The sequence below is a fragment of the Macaca nemestrina genome, chromosome X (genome assembly GCF_043159975.1).
Source record: "Macaca nemestrina isolate mMacNem1 chromosome X, mMacNem.hap1, whole genome shotgun sequence".
Lineage (NCBI taxonomy): Eukaryota > Metazoa > Chordata > Mammalia > Primates > Cercopithecidae > Macaca > Macaca nemestrina.
The window spans coordinates 71,954,437-71,973,640 of NC_092145.1; the positions used below are offsets into that span (position 1 = coordinate 71,954,437).

At 35.9% G+C, this 19,204-nt stretch overlaps 1 long non-coding RNA gene across 2 annotated transcripts in view; it reads right to left on the reverse strand.

Annotated features, from left to right (window-relative positions):
- LOC105483635 (uncharacterized) overlaps nt 1-19,204 on the reverse strand; it is a 169,011-nt gene that overhangs the window by 69,299 nt on the left and 80,508 nt on the right. The window lies entirely within an intron of this gene.

A 19,204-nucleotide genomic window follows, 5' to 3' on the forward strand; every position in this document is an offset into this window, starting at 1 on the left:
GGTTACTATTAATTTGAGGCCTCTGCTTATTTAAACTCCTTGTAAATTTTGTGTTTCCTAGAATGCAAAGTTCCATGTCAATATAATGCTAGTAGAAGGCTTCCAAACATCTTGCTTTCTGACCCAGAAAATGAAAACATCCTGCCTTTGAGCCCCTTAGATCAGGTATCCAGAGATTTTTACTCCTCCAATAATCACCAGAGCCAACATCCATAAAATCAGCAAAAAGCAGCTACAGAAGCTAGACCTCCATCTTTCTACAATCCCTTAAGATCATGGAGGAATATATAATGTCAGAGGATGTGATAAGATAGAAATTTGACATGAATTGTTTCTCAAGACACAGGTCATAAAAACCCCACTGATAAAATAAAATACAGTAAAGAAGCTGGCCAAGAAAAGCCAGAATCAAGACAACAATAAAAGCAACCTCTTCTTCTTCCTGCTCATTATATGCTAATTATAATGCATTAGCATGCTAAAAGAAACTCATGCTAGTGTCATGACTGTCTATATATGCCATGGTAATGTCCAGAAGTTACCCCATATGGTCTAAAAAGGAAAGTAACTCTTGGTTCTGGGAATTCCCTGCCCATTTCCTGGAAAACTCACGAATAATCCACCCCATATTTAGCATGTAATCACATAATAACTATAAATATGGCTTGCCAGCAGCTCAGATGTCACTACTTTGGATGCACTGCCTATGGGTTAGCCCTACTTCATAAGGTGCAGTCATTCTAGTGTACACTGCTGCTTCAGTAAACCTGCTTTCTTCCACCAGCAGCTCACTCTTGAATTCTTTTCTGAGTGAAGCCAAGAAACTTCCTGAGCTGAGGCCCAGTTTGGGGGATTGCCTAATCTGCCTAAAAATTATAAGTAGCAGCTTCTTGTAATCATTGGTTAACACACTGTTCTCCTGTGTAACTCCTATAAAGAGAGAAGGATATTCTTTTACTTAGTTCATGGAAGATGAAGGTAGAAAGTCTTAAAAGTACAAGCAACCAAATCAGTAGTTAAGAAGCACAATTGGCATGAGAAGCTTTGATATTACCTTATCTTTAGAGGAAATATTTTACTTCCATTATCCTTTTTTAATAGGAAAAGGGGCATACAAATGTATTTAACATGTGTACATGGTAGCCTTCAGAATGAAGACTCAACTTCTCAATGATTGACAGAAACCTATATAATTTTGAGGTTACAGAAAGAATGGGGGCTTAGATTCTAATAAAGTAGGTTATGGGCTGGGGAGAAGAGGCTTGGAGCGATTTGGGTTAGAAGTTGTCAGATAGAGATAAAAAGGAAAGTGGTCTTGTTATATAGATGAAGCCTCCCTCAGAAATAATAGATGGTAAATGTTTAGTTTTAGACTTTTAAAGGTGTCAGACTCTCAATCTCTTCTGGATCTGGGGAAAGACATAGAAAAGGGAGAGGACATGGCTGCATTAATGGAAATTCTCTACAGATGCAAATTGTTCCCACTTATGTCAGATTTGCAAGGCCACTTCTGTTAGGACGGCCAAGTGGCATTTTCAAATGCATCAGATAAATATATTTGAGATATAAAATATTTTAAATTCCCTCAGTCCCTACCCACTTTGAAAGTTACAATAAGTTTCACATATTAAAATCCAAGCTGACAGCCTTGGAGAGATTTGGGTTAGAGGTTGTCAGATAGAGATAAACAAAGTATTTGAAAGACAAATTTGGGATAAATAGAAAAAAGAGAAATTTAAATATACCATTTCACATATTCTTTAGTCGATTTCTTATTCCTGAGAATAGATCAGTTTAGTGAAACAGCTATGTCCAGTACTAGGAGGTGGCATGGCAGATTGGCTAGGCCTCTACATATGATGAAAGCAATCAGACCTCTAATGAAATGAGTTTCTATAGAAACAGAAGGACAAAGGTTAATGTTGGTGCAGTCAGTCTGTCTATAAACTACTTTTTCTAGAGTGTCTGAGACATCTTCATATTGCATGGCAATCTGACAGATTCTTTTGGATTTTAATTGGACCAGACATTCAAGTAAACTTTCTGAGAAGTCCATACATCAGCAAGCAAGCACAAAAGTTTATAAGTCATTGTTAATTCCTCCTGAAGTTTAAGTTATCTAACCACTTTGTAAGACTTTAAGAAAAGCGTAGTTTTGATTTCTAGTGACTTCAAGTCAGAAAAATGGGAGAATGATAACATTTAAAAATCCTTGTTTGTGGACTTATAGTCAGAAAAAAACTTCAGGATTAAGTTCAAATTGTAGAAAATAATTAAAACCAGAAAAAAAATTAGCAAGGCTAGAATTTAATAAGAGTTACACTATAGTTTCTTTTGAAACATAGTTTTTGGACTCCAATTTTCCAATTTTATTAAAGACAAATTCAAAGCAGGACCAATTTATACACAAAATAAATTTTAGTCTTATAGTTGGCCTGATCACATGCATAAAGTGAAGTAAGAATAATTATTTGACATATAGGCTCCTTTTAAAATTGGCTTTGCTACAACATATTTTGTCATAAGGAATCTCAGATTAGACCTCTTAAAACCTCAAGCCCAGACAAGGACTAATCTGTGCCTGCAGATATTGGTATATATTGGGTAAAATTCCTCACTTGAGTTTCCCAAATAGTTTAGGGTTCCTGGACTCATCAGCAAGTGACATTCTCTATTTATCAAACATCAGAAACCTGTGAAAGAAAGCAAAGGAACCTGTAAAGGAATTGCATGGACAAGGTATGAAGCCAGTTTTCTTCAAAGGTCTGTTATCAGCTTTATAAAGTCAATTTCAGTTCCTCAGAAATATCCTACTCCAGTCAAAGACTTGGTGAAATTACCACTGTCTCTAGTTGTTTCCAATTAGGAAAGAAAGATTTTCTTGAATTTATGGAAATGACTATATTGCCATAAATTAAGAATGCTCATGAATAATTTCCAAATTCTAGAGAAATCAGGCTGAAAGAAATATGCTTCAAATTTTGTTCACAGGAGTAGAGTTTACTGAAGTGTTAAAAGCTGTAAATAACTAAAAAGAAAAATAAAATTTTTCTTAACTGTGAAAAAAACAGCAAGGTTTTATAATTTAATAAACAAATGTTTTTATTAAAGGGTAAGTAGTTTTGTCTCAGATATTTTTAGGATTGTTTTATGTTAAAACCTAAGTTTTGTCCTGTCTTACTTTTAACTTCAAACAATCCTAAAAAACCTCTAGACCAAATTACTTACCCTTTAATAGAAACCACAGTATCATAGCTTTTTATAATTTTTAACAAAAAATACATATTTATATACTTCATATGTATATAGTAGTTTTAGTTATACACACTAATTGTAATGATAATGCTTAGTAACTTATTTTTAGTGAAAAACTTAGGAGATAAGCAATTTTAATCATATACCAGATGCATAGAATAGGACAGAGGATAATGTCTGGGTCTAGGCATTTTCATACACTAAAATTTCAAATTGAAAGACATAGGAGTTTATAGACAAGCAAATACCAGAAGCAAAGTTTCATATCTTAAAATATTTAGCAGAAACAGTGATTAATTTAGATCAAATGTCTAAATTCTAAATGTTTTAATTTTATTTTAAAATAATTTTTAATTTAGCTTTATTTACCAAATATTACTAAAGCCGTGTGACCTAAAAGGCAATAAAATTTTGACTTCTCTTGCAAAGTATTTGATTTAGGGTCTTGTTTTCTAGGTCAATTAATTAAAGCACTTTAATATATTTTGGTAGTGAAACATACACACATCATGTATAAATACAGAGACATACAGAAGCAGATCTGATAGGTATAAGATTCTTCATTTGACAATTTTAAAGTTTTTCTTCTCCATTTTAGAACATCATTCTCTCTATTACCCATTCCCTGACTTAAATAGTTGTCAGCTAGGCAACTCTAAATTTGCATTTTTAAAAGGACAATTCTTAGGTATAACATGATAAAAAATTGATATTGTAACTCAAGGGAAAAATGGTGTGAGTAAAAATTTAGTTAAAATGGCCAAGAAAAGCAGACACTCTTACATATTGATATTTCCTTAAAGATAGTTTCTTTAAATTGGATTACTGGAATTAGAGTGAAGCCTTTTAAGGAATGGTGCCAAGAGAGCATGCAGCTTCTACAGACTAATAAGCAGGCACAGCTGGAAGGAAGACCAGATTCCCAGAAATCAATGATTTTATTTTTACTCTAAATCCTGGGTCCCTAAAAAAAGTAAAACACAATGAGAGTTGACAGTGCTATGTTTTTACCCTGAATTTCACTTCAAGGACCTTCACAAGAGGCTGGTAGCCAACCCAAAGCCAATTGTCCCATTCTGTATTCAGTCCATCTCTTAAACTTTGATATACATCAAAGTTAAACTTCCTCATAATATAAAGTAAATTTTGGTACCCCCAAAAGCCAAAATGTCAGATAATGAAGCACAAAAGACTGCAGAGATTTAGACCTGAAAAGAATCCACCCATAACTATTGAAACTCCACAAAGAAAACAGAAGAACCCCAAAAATGCATAAGTGGTGTCTATTCTGAATTCTTTAAGGAGACTGAGTCATTAGAAACTTAGTCTATTTTTTTTAACTTGGTACTGAAGATAGCAAAGAGGAAAGAGCAATAGGGTGGAGGATAAGTAAATGAAATAACAATTTTTAAGAAAGGAAGCAAACAGAGAAACCAAGCACATGTTTTTTTTAAAGATTTCAGTCAACTGAAATCCCCAAAACAGAGCTCCAAAAGAGAAAAAGCATAAAGTTCTTTCAAATATATATGTAGCATGCATATAAGCTTTTAATTAAGCTTACTTTTCACCATAGAGCACTTTACAAAAATCCTTTTGAATATCTTACCAAAGACAACCTCCCAAGTGAAACCAATAAGACTTAACTAAGGTTATGACTTAACCATGGATGCACAAGATGTCTCCAAAGTGAAAAATTCAACACAGAAAATAAGAAGCTGTCCATGGAAGAAAAAAAAGATTAATAAATGAATCGAGCCAGAAAGAACTCATTCTTTACCCAGGAATCAAACCTAGGTCACCGAGATAAAAGGGCAGGACCTTAGCTATTATAGCTTGCAATAAAATATTGGTTTAATTTCATCAAGAGAATTCTTAAGGCTATTTATGACCTTATGATATGCTCTTTTAAAAATTTGACTTTCCTATCAATTGTTTAGAATAAGAACTCTCTAAAATCCTTTCTATTTATCTTTCAGCTATTGAAAATTAGAATTTTCACTGGTGTACTTTATTCCAATAGAGATTCAATCCAAAAGCCTATTTAAAGCCAAGGTGCCTAGAGAAGACATAGAAGAGGCAACTTCATGATCCCCAAAATTCACTATCAGAAATAGACATAAGATAAACAAAAGATGATAAGACCTTTTAAGATTTAAATATCCCTAAGGGTTTCACACATTCAGTATGAAAAGTGTGCTGCTTAAAAATCTAATGTGTCTCAAACTACCAGTCTTTTCAGATTGGCCAGCTTATGTGAATCCAAAAATTCATGCCATCAGGATGGCAAAGACTAAGAGAGTACCCCCACTTATTCACAAAATCAAGCTTCAAGAATATAAGAAAATACAAAGGAGAAAACCTTATCCAGTTTTTTTTTTTTTTCCTCCAGTGACCTGCAGCAACGTTTGTCTTAAGAGAAACTGCTATAGCCAGAATCACAAAAACTAACAAATAAGCAGAGTCAGCTTGAACAACAGGCTTATGGGTGTTCCAGCCCATGTTTCACCCTTTGTTATGCATATTTATAACAGAACACAGAACGACAAAGAAAATAGAGCAAAAGACTGCCATTTCAAAGAGGAAAAGATGTGAAACAATATGAATTTGTACCATCAAGTACCAAAAGTACACCAGAGTTACTACAATTCAGGACTAGCAGAACAAATCATTTTTCCTATTAATCAAAACATTGCAGATGAGACAGTGATTTCTACCATCTTCTCAAATGGAGTACAAAGAGAGAGAGAGAAAGGCCAGGAGCCTGGCTGATAAGAAATTCTGACCCTTTTGACAGCAGGTCAGATTCCTGGTTTCTCTTCACTGCAGCCTCCAGAAGAGAAGAGCATCTTTGATAATTACTGTGTGCCATTACTGTGGGGACCAGAGACTCTTGGTCCTCTAATGATTCACTAAAAATCACTGATAAAAGGTGGATTGATTAATAAAAGAAAAGGCATACAAGTTTATTTAACGAGTATATATGGGAGCACTCAGAATGAAGATCCCTCATTTTAGGCATCCCTTATATTTGTTTGTGAGGTGTACTAAAACAACATACATACTACCAAATTGAAACATTAAAGAAAGCCCTTTTCATTTAGTGGGAAACTCATTTACTTTTTAAAATATTATTTGTATTAATACATAATATTTGTACATATTTATGGTATATAAGTGATACTTTAATACATAAATACATTGGGTAATGAATAACTTGGGATATTTAGGATCTACAACATCTCGAACATTTATCATTCCTTTGTATTGGGAATACTTTAAATTTCTTTTCTAGCTGTTTGAAAATATAAAATATTTTATTGTTAACCATAGTCTAGCTACAGTGCGATCAAACACTAGAACGTTTTGCTTCTAACTGTATGTTTGTATCCATTAACCAACCTCTCTTCATACCCTTCTCCTCACAAATATCTTTCTCAATGTCTGGTCGCTATCATTCTACTCTTTACTTACATTAGATCAATGTTTTGTCCCCACATATAAGTGAGAACATCCAATATTTGTCTTTCTGTACCTACCTTGTTTCACTTAACATAATATCCTGCAGCTCCATCCATGTTGTTGCAAATAACAAGATTTCATCATTTTAATATTTGAATAATATTTCATGGTGTATATATATTTTCTTTATTTATCCATTGATAGACATTTAGGTTGATTTCATATCTTAGCTATTGTGAATAGCACTGCAACAAACACAGTGTATTAGTCCATTTTCATACTGCTGTAAAGAAATGCCTGAGACTAGGTAATATATAAAGAAAAAGAGGTTTAATGGACTCACAGTTCCACATAGCTGGGGAGGTCTCACAATCATGGTGGAAGGCGAAGGAGGAGCAACGGCACCTCTTACGTGGTGGAAGACAAGAGAGTGTGTACAGGGGAACTGCCCTTTTAAAAACCATCAGATCTCATGAGAGTTATTCACTATCACAAGAACATCATGGGGAAAAAAAAAAAAAAAAAAACCCTTCTCATGATTCAGTTACTTCCCACTGGGTCCCTCCCACACACATGGAGATTATGGGAGCTACAATTCAAGATGAGATTTGAGTGGGAACACAGTCAAACAATATCACATGGGCATGCAGGTACCTCTTTGATACACTGGTTTTCTTTCTTTTGGATAAACACCCAGCACTGGGATTGTGGGATCATATGGTAGTTCTATTTTTAGTTTTTGAGAAACATCCATACCATTTTCCATAATGGCTACACTGATTTGTATTCCTATCAAAAATGTATAAGAGTCCCCTTTTCTCTGGACTCTTGCCAGCATGTTATTTTTGTCCTTGAATGCACAAAAATAACATGCTGGCAAGGGTCCAGAGAAAATGATGCATTGAAGGGATGAAATTGTTATCTCGTGGTGGTTTTGGTTTGGACTTTCCTCATGATTAGTGATAAACATTTTTTTAAATATACTTGTTGGCTGTTTGTATGTCTTCTTTTGAAAAATATCTATTCAGGTTTTTTCCCATTTTAAAAATTAGATTGTTTAGGTTTGTTGTTGTTGTTGAGTTATTTGAGGTCCTTGTGTATTCTGGATATTGGTCTCTTGGAAAATGAAGAGTCTGCAAATATTGTCTCCCGTTCAACAGTTTATCTCTTCACTGTTGTTTCCATTGCTGAGAAGAAACTTTTTAGTTTAATAAAATTCCTTTTTTCTACTTTTGTTTCGGTTGCTTGTGCTTTTGAGGTCTTGACCATAAAATTACATCCTAGGTCAATGTTTTGGAGTGTTTTTCTTATTTTTTATTCTAGTTTTCAGTTTTGGGTCCTACCTTTAAGTCTTCAGTCCATTTTGAGTTGATTTTGTATATGATATGACATGGTAGCCTATTTGCATTTTTCTGCCTATGAATTTCCAGTTCTAGCACCATTTATTGAAAAGAAAGTTGTTTCCTCAATGTATGTTTTCAGTACCTTTGTCAAAAATCAGTTGTCTGCAAATACGTGGAATTATTTCTGGGTTCTGTATTTTGTTTCATTGATCTATGTGTCTGTTTGTATACCAATACCATGCTGTTTTGGTTCTCTGGATTTGTAGTATAATTTGAAGTCAAGTAGCATGATGCTTCCAGCTTTGTTCTTTTTTCTCAGGATTGCTTTGGGTCTTTAAACTCTATGGTGATTCTACATAAATTTTAGAATTTTTTTCTATTTCTGTAAACAATGTCATTTGTATTTTAATAGGAATTGAATTGAGTATGTAGATTGTTTTGGGTAGTATGGTTGTTATAGCAATATTAATTCTTTTGATTCATAAGCATGAGATGTATCTTCATTTGTTTATGTCTGCCTCAATGTCTTTCATCAGTATTTTGTAGATTTTCCTGTAGACATTTTTCACATACTTGGTTAAATTTATTCCTAGGTATTTTTTTCTGTAGCTACTTTGAATGTAATTTCTTTCTTAATTTATTTTTCAGCCTGTTTATTATTGGGGTATAGGTTTTGTATATAAATTTTGTACTGATTTTTGTATGTGAATTTTGTATCCTGCAACTTTATTGAATGTATTTATCAGTTTTAAGTATTTTTTTTTTTTTTTTAATGTACGGGGATCTTTAGATTTTTCTACACATAAGATCATGTTGTCTGCAAAGAGGAACAACTTGACTTTTTCTTTTCAAATTTAGATGCTTTTATTTCTTTCTCTTGCCTGATTGGTCTGCATAGGACTTCCAGTACCACAGTAAATAGGAGTGCCAAAGATGGGCATTCTTGTCTTGTTTCCGTTCTTAGAGAAAATGCTTTCAACTTCTCCCTATTCAGTGAAATGCTACTTGTGGGATTGCCATGTATGGTCTTTCCACTGTTGAAGCGTGTTTTTTATACACCTTTTTTTTATTGTTATGAAAGGAATGTTGGATTTTATTGAATGCCTTTTTTTCTGTGTTTCTTGAGATAACCATATGTATTTTGTCCTTCATTCTGTTGATTTAATGTATCACATTTATTGATTTCTGTATGTTGAACCATACTTGAATTTCTAGGATATGTTATATATTCCACTTAATCATAGCATATTTATTATTTTTTGATGTGTTTGATTCAGTTTGTTAGAATTTTGTTAAGAACTTTTGTGTCTGTGCTCATTGGGGATATTGGTCTGCAGTTTGATTTTTTGTTGTGTCCCTGTCTGGTTTTGTTTCAGGGTAATACTGTCCTTGCAGAATGACTTAGAAAAATAATCCTCTTCTTCAATTTTTTGAATGTTTTTATTGAAATGGTTAAAGAAGAATTTGTATTAGTTCCTCTTTACAAGTTTTGTAGAACTCAGCAGTAAAAATTTATAATTAAAAAAATTAATAAAATTTTTAAATTTTTAAAATTTATATATTATCTTTTTACTTGGTTAGTCTCGCTAGTGGTTTATCAATACAACTTTTTGGCTGGGCCCGGTGTCTCACACCTGTAATCCCAGCACTTTGGGAGGCCGAGACGGGCAGATCACCTGAGGTCAGGAGTTCGAGACCAGTCTGCCCAACATGGTGAAACCCCATCTCTACTAAAAATACAAAATTTAGCTGGTTATGGTGGCGGGTGCCTGTAATCCCAGCTACTGGAGCTGAGGCATGAGAATAGCTTCAACTTGGGAGGCAGTGATTGTAGTGAGCCGAGATCAAGCCATTGCACTCCAGCCTGGGGGCCCGAGTGAGACTCCATTTCAAAAAAAAAAAAAAAGTTTCCATTTTTTTGATCATTTATATTATCATTTAGTCTTCATTTCATTGAGTTTTGCTCTAATCTTTATTATTTTAATAATTTTGGGTTTCATTTGTTTTTATTTTCTTTTTCCTTGAGGTACAATATTAAGTTGTTTGTTTACTACTTTTTTGATGCAAGCATTTATTACTGTAAACTTTCCTCTTAGCACTGCTTTTGCTATATCCCATAGGTTTTGGTATATTTTGTTTCCATTTTTATTTGTTTCAAGAAATTTTTTGGTTTACTTCTTAAGTTTTTCATTGAACCAATGGTCATTCAGGAGTATGTTGTTTAATTTCTATGTATGTACACTTTCAGAAATTCTTCTTGCTATTGATTTCTAATTGTAAACAATCATGTTATGAGAAGATACATATGTGGCTATGATTTATTTTCATTAACTTTTCCCTTAGTCTCAAGAACAGTGATTGTCATTTAAGTTCTGGTACCTTCCCAGCAACAAATAAAAAATATTCAACTGCTTCAGAAAAATACTGTAATATGTATGTTACAGGAAGGAACATAGTTTTAGTACCATTATTTCTTCCAATATAAAAACACAGCTTTCTATTTTCAGTTATTATGCATTTTGGAAAGGGGATAAGATGCTATGTAGTGGGTTTGTTAATAAAATAATCTGGCTGATAGAAAGTGAACAAATTGCCACAGCCAACTTGCTAGTTTTCAAAGCCTTGGCATACAATGAAATTCAATTAACACAAAAGCTATATTGAGCATAATTGAATCTTGCTTTTATGATTCTGAAGACACTTAAGAACTTTTAGTGTTCCAGGGTCATCATTATGAATATCAATTCTTATTGGAATGTGGAAGTGCAAGATAATATGTTTCCAATTAACAAAAGTTTAGACAGGCAACAGGGCTGACTATATTGGTGTTTAAAGAGCAGGCAGGATTTTTTCTATAATTTATCCCCTGCTATCCCTAAAAGGAGAATATTTTTTGAAGGACTTGGTTTTGTTGGGCTAGTTAATGTCATTGCTCATTCATTTATTCAAATAAATTTATTGAGAAATTAGTATGCTCCCATTTCTGAGGTAGAAGAAAAGTGATAAAGATCAATCTTTGTTACATATGCACTCATAGATAGAAATAAGTTAAATAATATGTTGTTTAAGATACTATTTATTTTTTTGTTTAGTCTATTCTGGGATCAAAATACATTGATTGTAATTGTACTTGGAAAAGGTCTGCCTGGTCTATGTAAATAAATGGCATTTGGAAATTATAAAACAGTAAAAATGTCCGATAAGGATAATTAGAATATCTGTCCTTACAGTGTCAAATATATTCTCTTTACTATATGATTACTTGAAATATAAATATAAAACCTAAACAGTGATGTTTTGAGATATGCTTCCAAGTTCCTTAACACTGAGGATCTGGAAGAATTTTGACCTATGTGACTATGAGAATAGTGTCTGTTCTCATATATCCTTGATCAGCCTCTTCCAAGTTCTTCCGATCTTCTGTGTTTCCTATTATGATTTTCTCTTATACTATGTTTGCTGCAATTGACCTCTTTTCTATTTAATGACCCTTATATTTTCAATCATTACATATGTGATTGTTTCAATCTCATTTAAAGTATACATTCTTATTATGTCTAATTTTCTGAAGATCTTGTTTCACTTTAATAGATCTAGTAAAATGTCACTTTCCTCCTTCCTTGATAGCTATGGAAGTAAACTGATTATTTATTTTCAGGGTTATAGAGCTCTCTTCATAGCCAATCACTCCTTCCTGTTTGAGACTTCTAAAGTTTGTGTTCTTCCTCAAATTTTCACAATATGAGTTTTTGAAAGTTACAATATATATATTGTATATACATGTAAATATGTATGTTTATATATAGATATATACACACATATATGTATTTATATATATTTTGCCCCCTTCTTGATACAGAGCAAGCTGAAAATGGATTCTAAACTGATAGACGTCTTTCTATTAATTAGTGGTAAGACTTATTTTCTGTATCACACAATTGAAAATCATTTTGTAGCTCAGGAAATCCCTGTTTACCCATGTCACACTCAATACTACATAAGACTTAAAAGAATACTCCCTGCTCCCAAGAAGAAATAAGACACATCAAATATTAGTTGAAAATATCTGCTATGGTTACATACACATAGATGTAGGTGTTAAACTTACTTTTACTTTTTTAAAAAGGATGGTGTGGAAATTTTCTTCAGTTTTCGTATCTGTAAACAGGTATATAATTCTAGCATTACTATACAGTATTATTTATCTTGGGGATAGTCAAGGTAGAGTGTGGATTAAATGTATATATTGCTTTGACTGCTAAGTTGTGCTGTGGTGTTAATTTAGCACTAATAATCTCAGCGAAACGTGGAAGGTTGAATAGGAGGGTAGCATTTTGGTAGACCATAGATCAACTAGGGCAGATCATAGGTAGATTGATAAATATAGCATATACATAGGCCCAGAATTTCACAAAATGAATTTGTTCATTAACAAATGTTGGGACTTTGCACAAAGAAAATAAAATCATAGTGACAGATATAACAGTTAAGAATTCATGTTCTGAAATCAGATATGCTTTGTTTGAATTCTAGAAGTATCACTTACTTTAGTACCTTTGATACCTTCCTATATTATATGTAAGAAAGAGGAAATAATACATGCCACATAAGAGTACTGCGCCGGGCGCGGTGGCTCAAGCCTGTAATCCCAGCACTTTGGGTGGCCGAGGCGGGCGGATCACAAGGTCAGGAGATCGAGACCACAGTGAAACCCCGTCCCTACTAAAAATACAAAAAATTAGCCGGGCGTGGTGGCGGGCGCCTGTAGTCCTAGCTACTCAGGAGGCTGAGGCAGGAGAATGGCGTGAACCCAGGAGGCGGAGCTTGCAGTGAGCCGAGATCGCGCCACTGCACTCCAGCCTGGGCAACAGCGTGAGACTCCGTCTCAAAAAAAAAAAAAAAAAGAGTACTGCAATGATTCAATTAGTTAACATAGGCAAAGTACTCTCAACAGTGCCAAACATTTAGTCATTGCTCAATAGGTAGTAGCTCTATCATTTATATGAAGACAAGACATAATGAGATTTAAAATTACCATAGAAAGAGATTACTTGGCTTTTGCTACAGATGGGAGACAAAGGTATTAAGAAAAGTATGGGGAATGGCAAACGACAACAAGGGAGGGTAGTGAGATCTAAAAATTATTTCCTCCTCATTATTTGCTGATTTTTTTTCTTTTTTTAGTTGAAGGAGGTGTATGTATTTTATATATGTATATATACTCAATGCCTGTTCATTTTTTTTTAACTTATTTATTATTATTATACTTTAAGTTGTAGGGTACATGTGCATAACGTGCAGGTTTGTTACATATGTATACTTGTGCCATGTTGGTGTGCTGCACCCATCAACTCGTCATTTACATCAGGTATAACTCCCAATGCAATCCCTCCCCCCTCCCCCCTCCCCATGATAGGCCCCTGTGTGTGATGTTCCCCTTCCTGAGTCCAAGTGATCTCATTGTTCAGTTCCCACCTATGAGTGAGAACATGCCGTGTTTGGTTTTCTGTTCTTGTGATAGTTCGCTAAGAATGATGGTTTCCAGCTGCATCCATGTCCCTACAAAGGACACAAACTCATCCATTTTGATGGCTGCATAGTATTCCATGGTGTATATGTGCCACATTTTCTTAATCCAATCTGTCACTGATGGACATTTGGGTTGATTCCAAGTCTTTGCTATTGTGAATAGTGCTGCAATAAACATACATGTGCATGTGTCTTTATAGCAGCATGATTTATAATCCTTTGGGTATATACCCAGTAATGGGATGGCTGGGTTGTATGGTACCTCTAGTTCTAGATCCTTGAGGAATCGCCATACTGTTTTCCATAATGGTTGAACTAGTTTACAATCCCACCAACAGTGTAAAAGTGTTCCTATTTCTCCACATCCTCTCCAGCACCTGTTGTTTCCTGACTTTTTAATGATCGCCATTCTAACTGGTGTGAGATGGTATCTCATTGTGGTTTTGATTTGCATTTCTCTGATGGCCAGTGATGATGAGCATTTTTTCATGTGTCTGTTGGCTGTATGAATGTCTTCTTTTGAGAAATGTCTGTTCATATCCTTTGCCCACTTTTTGATGGGGTTTTTTGTTTTTTTCTTGTAAATTTGTTTGAGTTCTTTGTAGGTTCTGGATATTAGCCCTTTGTCAGATGAGTAGATTGCAAAAATTTTCTCCCATTCTGTAGGTTGCCTGTTCACTCTGATGGTAATTTCTTTTGCTGTGCAGAAGCTCTTTAGTTTAATGAGATCCCATTTGTCAATTTTGGCTTTTGCTGCCGTTGCTTTTGGTGTTTTAGACATGAAGTCTTTGCCCATGCCTATGTCCTGAATGGTACTACCTAGGTTTTCCTCTAGGATTTTTATGGTATTAGGTCTAACATTTAAGTCTCTAATCCATCTTGAATTAATTTTCATATAAGGAGTAAGGAAAGGATCCAGTTTCAGCTTTCTACTTATGGCTAGCCAATTTTCCCAGCACCATTTATTAAATAGGGAATCCTTTCCCCATTTCTTGTTTCTCTCAGGTTTGTCAAAGATCAGATGGCTGTAGATGTGTGGTATTATTTCTGAGGACTCTGTTCTGTTCCATTGGTCTATATCTCTGTTTTGGTACCAGTACCATGCTGTTTTGGTTACTGTAACCTTGTAGTATAGTTTGAAGTCAGGTAGCGTGATGCCTCCAGCTTTGTTCTTTTGACTTAGGATTGTCTTGGAGATGTGGGCTCTTTTTTGGTTCCATATGAACTTTAAAGCAATTTTTTTCCAATTCTGTGAAGAAACTCATTGGTAGCTTGATGGGGATGGCATTGAATCTATAAATTGCCTTGGGCAGTATGGCCATTTTCACGATATTGATTCTTCCTATCCATGAGCATGGTATGTTCTTCCATTGGTTTGTGTCCTCTTTGATTTCACTGAGCAGTGGTTTGTAGTTCTCCTTGAAGAGGTCCTTTACATCCCTTGTAAGTTGGATTCCTAGGTATTTGATTCTCTTTGAAGCAATTGTGAATGGAAGTTCATTCCTGATTTGGCTCTCTGTTTGTCTGTTACTGGTGTATAAGAATGCTTGTGATTTTTGCACATTAATTTTGTATCCTGAGACTTTGCTGAAGTTGCTTATCAGCTTAAGGAGATTTTGGGCTGAGACAATGGGGTTTTCTAAATATACAATCATGTCATCTGCAAACAGGGACAGTTTGACTTCTTCTTTTCCTAACTGAATACCCTTGATTTCTTTCTCTTGCCTAATTGCCCTAGCCAGAACTTCCAGCACTATGTTGAATAGGAGTGGTGAGAGAAGGCATCCCTGTCTTGTGCCAGTTTTCAAAGGGAATTTTTCCAGTTTTTGCCCATTCAGTATGATATTGGCTGTGGGTTTGTCATAAATAGCTCTTATTATTTTGAGGTACGTTCCATCAATACCGAATTTATTGAGCATTTTTAGCATGAAGGGCTGTTGAATTTTGTCAAAAGCCTTTTCTGCATCTATTGAGATAATCATGTGGTTCTTGTCTTTGGTTCTGTTTATCTGCTGGATTATGTTTCTTGATTTGCGAATGTTGAACCAGTCTTGCATCCCAGGGATGAAGCCCACTTGATCATGGTGGATAAGCTTTTTGATGTGTTGCTGAATCCGGTTTGCCAGTATTTTATTGAGGATTTTTGCATCGATGTTCATCAGGGATATTGGTCTAAAATTCTCTTTTTTTGTTGTGTCTCTGCCAGGCTTTGGTATCAGGATGATGTTGGCCTCATAAAATGAGTTAGGGAGGATTCCCTCTTTTTCTATTGATTGGAATAGTATCAGAAGGAATGGTACCAACTCCTCCATGTACCTCTGGTAGAATTCAGCTGTGAATCCATCTGGTCCTGGACTTTTTTTGGTTGGTAGGCTATTAATTATTGCCTCAATATCAGAACCTGCTATTGGTCTATTCAGGGATTCAACTTCTTCCTGGTTTAGTCTTGGAAGAGTGTAAGTGTCCAGGAAATTATCCATTTCTTCTAGATTTTCCAGTTTATTTGCGTAGAGGTGTTTATAGTATTCTCTGATGGTAGTTTGTATTTCTGTGGGGTCGGTGGTGATATCCCCTTTATCATTTTTAATTGCGTCGATTTGATTCTTCTCTCTTTTCTTCTTTATTAGTCTTGCTAGTGGTCTGTCAATTGTGTTGATCTTTTCAAAAAACCAACTCCTGGATTCATTGATTTTTTGGAGAGTTTTTGTGTCTCTATCTCCTTCAGTTCTGCTCTGATCTTAGTTATTTCTTGCCTTCTGCTAGCTTTCGAATGTGTTTGCTCTTGCTTCTCTAGTTCTTTTAAGTGCGATGTTAGAGTGTCAATTTTAGATCTTTCCTGCTTTCTCTTGTGGGCATTTAGTGCTATAAATTTCCCTCTACACACTGCTTTAAATGTGTCCCAGAGATTCTGCTATGTTGTATCTTTGTTCTCATTGGTTTCAAAGAACATCTTTATTTCTGCCTTCATTTCGTTATGTACCCAGTACTCATTCAGGAGCAGGTTGTTCAGTTTCCATGTAGTTGAGCGCTTTTGATTGAGTTTCTTAGTCCTGAGTTCTAGTTTGATTGCACTGTGGTCTGAGAGACAGTTTGTTATAATTTCTGTTCTTGTACATTTGCTGAGGAGTGCTTTACTTCCAATTACGTGGTCGATTTTGGAGTAAGTACGATGTGGTGCTGAGAAGAATGTATATTCTGTTGATTTGGTGTGGAGAGTTCTATAGATGTCTATTAGGTCTGCTTGCTGCAGAGATGAGTTCAATTCCTGGATATCCTTGTTAACTTTCTGTCTCGTTGATCTGTCTAATGTTGACAGTGGAGTGTTGAAGTCTCCCATTATTATTGTATGGGAGTCTAAGTCTCTTTGTAAGTCTCTAAGGACTTGCTTGATGAATCTGGGTGCTCCTGTATTGGGTGCATATATATTTAGGATAGTTAGCTCTTCCTGTTGAATTGATCCCTTTACCATTATGTAATGGCCTTCTTTGTCTCTTTTGATCTTTGATGGTTTAAAGTCTGTTTTATTAGAGACTAGTATTGCAACCCCCGCTTTTTTTTGTTCTCCATTTGCTTGGTAAATCTTCCTCCATCCCTTTATTTTGAGCCTATGTATGTCTCTGCGTGTGAGATGGGTCTCCTGAATACAGCAGATTGAAGGGTCTTGACTCTTGATCCAGTTTGCCAGTCTGTGTCTTTTAATTGGAGCATTTAGTCCATTTACATTTAAGGTTAAGATTGTTATGTGTGAACTTGATCCTGCCATTATGATATTAACTGGTTATTTTGCTCGTTAGTTGATGCAGTTTCTTCCTTGCCTCGATGGTCTTTACATTTTGGCATGTTTCTGCAATGGCTGGTACTGGTTGTTCCTTTCCATGTTGAGTGCTTCCTTCAGGGTCTCTTGTAAGGCAGGCCTAGTGGTGACAAAATCTCTAAGCATTTGCTTATCTGTAAAGGATTTTATTTCTCCTTCACTTATAAAACTTAGTTTGGCTGGATATGAAATTCTGGGTTTAAAATTCTTTTCTTTAAGAATGTTGAAGATTGGCCCCCACTCTCTTCTGGCTTGGAGAGTTTCTGCCAAGAGATCTGCTGTTAGTCTGATGGGCTTCCCTTTGTGGGTAACCCGACCTTTCTCTCTGGCTGCCCTTAAGATTTTTTCCTTCATTTCAACTTTGGTGAATCTGGCAATTATGTGTCTTGGAGTTGCTCTTCTCGAGGAGTATCTTTGTGGCGTTCTCTGTATTTCCTGGATCTGAATGTTGGCCTGCCCTACTAGGTTGGGGAAGTTCTCCTGGATGATATCCTGAAGAGTGTTTTCCAACTTGGTTCCATTTTCCCCCTCACTTTCAGGCACCCCAATCAGACCTAGATTTGGTCTTTTTACATAATCCCATACTTCTTGCAGGCTTTGTTCATTTCTTTTTGTTCTTTTTTCTTTTGGTTTCTCTTCTCGCTTCATTTCATTCATTTGATCCTCAATCGCAGATACTCTTTCTTCCAGTTGATCGAGTCGGTTACTGAAGCTTGTGCATTTGTCACGTATTTCTCGTGTCATGGTTTTCATCTCTTTCATTTCGTTTAGGACCTTCTCTGCATTAATTACTCTAGCCATCAATTCTTCCACTTTTTTTTCAAGATTTTTAGTTTCTTTGCGTTGGGTACGTAATTCCTCCTTTAGCTCTGAGAAATTTGATGGACTGAAGACTTCTTCTCTCATCTCGTCAAAGTCATTCTCTGTCCAGCTTTGATCCGTTGCTGGCGATGAGCTGCGCTCCTTTGCCGGGGGAGATGCGCTCTTATTTTTTGAATTTCCAGCTTTTCTGCCCTGCTTTTTCCCCATCTTTGTGGTTTTATCTGCCTCTGGTCTTGATAATGGTGATGTACTGATGGGGTTTTGGTGTAGGTGTCCTTCCTGTTTGATAGTTTTCCTTCTAACAGTCAGGACCCTCAGCTGTAGGTCTGCTGGAGATTGCTTGAGGTCCACTCCAGACCCTGTTTGCCTGGGTATCAGCAGCAGAGGCTGCAGAAGATAGAATAATTCTGAACAGCGAGTGTACCTGTCTGATTCTTGCTTTGGAAGCTTCCTCTCAGGGGTGTGCTCCACCCTGTGAGGTGTGGGGTGTCAGACTGCCCCTAGTGGGGGATGTCTCCCAGTTAGGCTACTCAGGGGTCAGGGACCCACTTGAGCAGGGAGTCTGTCCCTTCTCAGATCTCAACCTCCATGTTGGGAGATCCACTGCTCTCTTCAAAGCTGTCAGACAGAGTCGTTTGCATCTGCAGAGGTTTTGGCTGTGTTTGTTATTGCCCTGTCCCCAGAGGTGGAGTCTACAGAGACAGGCAGGTTTCCTTGAGCTGCTGTGAGCTCCACCCAGTTCGAGCTTCCCAGCAGCTTTGTTTACCTACTTAAGCCTCAGCAATGGCGGGCGCCCCTCCCCCAGCCTCGCTGCTGCCGTGCTGGTAGATCACAGACTGCTGTGCTAGCAATGAGGGAGGCTCCGTGGGTGTGGGACCCTCCCGGCCAGGTGTGGGATATGATCTCCTGGTGTGCCTGTTTGCTTAAAGCGCTGTATTGGGGTGGGAGTTACCCGATTTTCCAGGTGTTGTATGTCTCAGTT